This window comes from Pelobates fuscus, chromosome 8 (genome assembly GCF_036172605.1).
Source record: "Pelobates fuscus isolate aPelFus1 chromosome 8, aPelFus1.pri, whole genome shotgun sequence".
NCBI classification, from domain to species: domain Eukaryota; kingdom Metazoa; phylum Chordata; class Amphibia; order Anura; family Pelobatidae; genus Pelobates; species Pelobates fuscus.
The window spans coordinates 89672065-89677248 of record NC_086324.1 but is presented as its reverse complement, the minus strand read 5'-3'; positions in this window follow the sequence as shown (position 1 = coordinate 89677248).

Below are 5184 nucleotides of genomic sequence, written 5' to 3'. Positions count from 1 at the left end.
TGAGATTACGTTTTTGCAAGCATGTTGGTAGCCTGACCAGGTATTTACTAATGCATGCGTCCATTGAAGCTGGTTCACGTAGGCGGTCAGATTAAGAGAAAAGAGTGAGAATCAGTTAGTCTAGTAGCAACCATAAGCATATCAAGGCGTGAGAAGTGGGTTGCAGTCGCGGCCGCCGCTGGGTGTCAGCAATTCGGTGCAGCCTTCCTTTGTGTGAGCGCAGCTTTCAGCCAACCCCTTGGAGTGGTAGTCCCTGTGTGTCCGCATTCAGTCTATGCCACGGCACCCCTGTTCTCACGTCATCCCTCCAGGCGACCCGTCTGAGAGGGGTAGGTGCACTGTCCTGCCGTCGGCTTGAGGGTCTGCGTGGTCCACGCTCCTTGCATCTTCGGCCCAAGGCCTGTGCGGGCACCTGTGCCAGTGTTCCATTGACCCCTTCACCAGGATCGTGGGCCCCCGGGTCTGTCGTGTTACAGACCTCCCCTGGGGTGTATGGATGGCTGTGGGGAATTACCACCACTTGGGTCCCCGGCTTGGAAGAAGAGCCAGCATAGAGTCCAGCATTTCCCTTCCCCCGTGTAGCAAGAGGTGCGGATAGGGGTGTGCCCTGCTTTAGGGTGAGTGGTAAATTGTGGATCAAATTTTTACCTCACTGTATGTATATATATATATATATATATATATATATATATAAAAAATACCAAACAATTTTGCACTCCAGCTATCCCTTAAAGTGTTGCCTGGTGCTCGGCTGCACAATGAATAGATGAATGAAAAAAGCCAGCAGTCTAGGTCTTGAAAAAAACTTCTCAGGTTTATTCCAACAGTCAGTCAACGTTTCAGTTCTATCAGAACTTTCTTCAGGACATAAAATATATATATATATATAAAAAAAAAATAGATTTTGTAAATAAATGGTGAAAACGTTTAAATCTTATGTTTCAGTACCATTACCTAAAGTGTTGAGATTTCTGGTGCCATGAGGGGCAAGGGGCACTCTATAAACAGCAATTAGTTTTAAATTCATCTGTTGGATGTTTGTAATGTTTTATTAATCATTCTCAGGTCCTCTACCAGAGGCCAGGAAGTTTGAGGGTTCTGCGCAGTATCTTAGCTGTTCCTAGAGCTGCACTCTTGTGGACAGAGATCTCAAATGTCCCACCTGGAATCTATTGAAGTCACTCCCCCAACTTGGGAGTCACAGCCCCGAGTGTTCCTCTCACAACTGGGTCTAGTACTGCCTTCACTTTCCACATACTTTCTAGCTCTTCTTTCAGTCCTTGGTATTTCTCCACATTCTCATGTTCCTTCTTCCTGATGTTATAATCACTGGGTATTGCCACATCCACCAGGACTGCAGTTTTTCGTTCCTTGTCTACCACCACGATGTCAGGATGGTTGGCCAGCATTTGCTTGTCTGTCTGGATCTTGAAATGCAACAGGATCTTAGCCCTGTCAATCTCAACTACCCTTTGTGGTAACTCCCATCTGGACTTAGGCAAGTCCAATCCATATTCTGTACAGATGTTTTGGTACACAATCCCAGCAACTTGGTTGTGTCTCTACGTGTGTATATATGCAGGGTGGCCCAAAAGTAAGCACACAGAATAGGAACAGAATAGGGTTTTTGAGAGGAAGTCCCAAGTAACCATTTTGGAAGTTGATGTGGACCGGAATTTCTGTCATTCTGTGTGTCACAGTGTACTGGAAAGGTTCGAGAAATGTTGCAACCTTGATGGAAGACATTTCAAGCACTTTCAAGATTAAATAGTGTCTTAAATATGTCTTAATATAGGGTATTAAATATAAATGTAATAAACAATGTAATAAAATGCAATAAACTATACTGAATACCTATTTTTGGGCCATGCTGTATATATATAAATATTATCATTAAGACTCTTAACATTATATTTGAGAGAGAGAGAATGCAACCCACTCCACTGGATTTTGACCACATAGCACTGTTTATCCAGTTTTGTTATTTGTAAATAAATGGTGAAAACGTTTAAATCTTATGTTTCAGCACCATTACCTAAAGTGTTGAGATTTCTGGTGCCATGAGGGGCAAGGGGCACTCTATAAACAGCAATTAGTTTTAAAGTCATCTGTTTGATGTTTGTGGCCTGCAGGTTTGGTAACATGAGAGACCTGCCCCATTTAAAACAGAAGAGCTACACTCTTGGAATCCTCTATGACATGCAGAAATGCCAAACAGTGAAGCAGAAAAGGGGCTCTAGAGAGAGTAGATAAGTACAATTAACATGGTAGACTTTACAAGGAGACCTATGTGCAAGGGCTGTGTTTTGTGAAAAAAAAAAAGGTTTTCTCTGTGAAATATCGCATCATACCTTGCATTATAGTCATGAGAAAAGTGTATATAGTAAGTAATGGTATGTGTGGGTAAAAATATGCAAAACTATATTTGTTGGTGAAAAGTATGCAATTTCTTCCACTGTTTGCCCTGATTGAAGCGGTTGCATGGTCCAACCATAGAACCTATCAGTCTGACATATAAGAATTGGCACTTTTATAAATTAGCCTGCTATACCCCCTGGCTGTCAATCGTATAACTGATCCTGTTACTTCCTGGATGTTTAGCTCAGTGGATCTAAACTCAAGAGACAAACAGTTGGTCAGAGCTTGTACAGGCTTGTACAGGCTTCAGACAAGATATTGGCAGTTTTTGCAAGCTGTTTTTAGATTTACCCCAATAAAAAAGTGCATAATTAAATGTAAGCATTTTTCATATATATAACGTGACCATTCTTATTTTTTCTTTCTTTTCCTCCTAACTTTTCTGTTAAAACTAAGTAAAGGACATTTTGAGAGAAGTTTATCTTGTTCATGTGATACGTTATGTTCTTCAAAATAGTTTCACATCCTAAATAGTTATGTCTACTTAACAACACTTGAAAATTAAGTTTTGTTTGAAAATACTTATACTTCCTACATTTGGTATTCATATTAGTCTTGTGTTTATAAACCTGATGATACTACTTTTTTTTTACATGTGTAGTTATTTTTTTTTTTTTTTTTTGCTGAGTACTTGTGGTTCCAAAAATACATTGTGCTACTGAGGGAAAAGACTAGCTAAAACATTTCTTGAAAACACAAATGTGTTACTTGTTTAGCAATATTATTTTTATTTATATATCAATATTGATTACTTAACATGCTTTACCTCTATGATTCAATGGAGCATGCTAAAGATTATTGGACATCCGGTGCTTTAAAGTAGCCTACATTAAATAGTTAGTAGTAGAAGACCCATTTTGCCTTTGCAGAGTTTGAATAGAAATGTAATTCATTCATTTTCATGAGCAGTTTGTTGGGCTGCTGAACTACATATTCAATAAACTTTTATTGGACAATGGGTTATTAAGATAAGCTCAGCACAATGCATTTGAAACAAATTGGTTAGCTAGGAATAGTCAAGAAGATTCAGTCATATTTTGGACTGGCAATAACTCATCGTAGAAGTTGTAAATCTTGATAACAAACTATGTGTAATATTATCTCTGTGATTACTACAACGTACATTCCATGATAATTGTACATGAATAATTCCAATATTTAGATTACCCTTACATTTTGCATTATTTACCTTATTAATAGGGGAAAACGTAGAAACGGGTTGTAATTTTGAGTAATTATTAAGTTAAACATATGTGTAAAGTAAGTGGAGAAATTCTCTTCTAGTTCCAGGGAGCTAACATAATGTCAGGAATGACAAACTTTAATTTTTTTACATATGAATATCAGAAATCAGTGCAGGGTTCAGGTCGTCCAGGTAGGATGGCAGGTTTGGGGCCTCCTCCTAGAGCCCTTGGCTCTGATATGAGTGGTGTGAGAGTGTTGTGTGTGGACTAAGAGGTGTATGCGGGATGGGTGAGTGTGTCTAGCATTATGTACTTGTGCATGTGCCTGAGAATGTGTGTGCAATCCTGACTGTGTGTCTGTGTCACTGGTATTGTGTATCTGTATATGTGCCAGAACATCCTTTTGTTTGAATGTGTTTGGGAGGGTATGTATGTTGGGTAGTTGCTTCTTTTGTGTTGTGTTTAAGGGGGGTTGCTTGTGGTCTTTGTGTGTTGTGCTTATGGTCAGGCTGTGTTTAATATGTAGAAGGTGATTGTATATGATGATGACTGTGATATTGTGTATAAGAGGGTGATTGTGGCAGGGTGAGGAGCTTGGATGTGGCAGGGTGAGGGGTGAGTGTGAGAGGGCTTGGGGGTGTGCGATAGGGTATTGGGGATAGGTATGATAGTATGAGGACATGTAAGTGTTACAGAGATAGGGGGTGAGTATGACAGGGTCACGGAGGTAAATGTGAGAGCAGGGGGTGAATGAGTATGACAGAGTCAGAGAGTAAGTTTGACTGAGTGAGGGGTTGGGTTTGTGACAGGGTTGAGGGGAGAGTGTGTTATGCTTCCTATGGATTTGGAGTGGAACTCAACTGCAGAAAAGTGTTTGAGGAAGTGATGAGAATATAGGTTGATGGGGAGGTTCCTGTAGACTTAAGGAACATATAGAGAGAGTTTGATGAGAAGAGTTCATGTAGCTTTAGGAACACGACATGCAGAATAAGGTGATGAGCAGAGTTCCTGTAACTTTAAGGATTGCAATATGAAGATAGTTTGTTGAGACGAGTTCCTGTAGCTTAAGGAATACAATAAGAAGGTAGTTCGCTGAGACGAGTTCCTGTAGCTTAACCCCTTAAGGACCAAACTTCTGGAATAAAATGGAATCATGACATGTCACACATGTCATGTTTCCTTAAGGGGTTAAGGAATACAATAAGAAGGTAGTTAGTTGAGAGAAGTTCCTGTAGCTTTAAGGAATGCAATAAGAAGGTAGTTTGTTGAGACGAGTTCCTGTAGCTTTAAGGAATACAATAAGAAGGTAGTTCGTTGAGAAGAGTCCCTGTAGCTTTAAGGAATGCAATAAGAAGGTAGTTCATTGAGACGAGTTCCTGTAGCTTTAAGGAATGCAATAAGAAGGTAGTTCGTTGAGATGAGTTCCTGTAACTTTAAGGAATGCAATAGGAAGGTAGTTCATTGAAATTAGTCCCTGGGGGCATGGCTTGGACGCCGGACGAAATGGCGGCGTGAACCAAGAGCTCCCTGCAGGCTCAGCACCATTACCCACCTCACTAGTTCCAATCCGCACAATAATGGT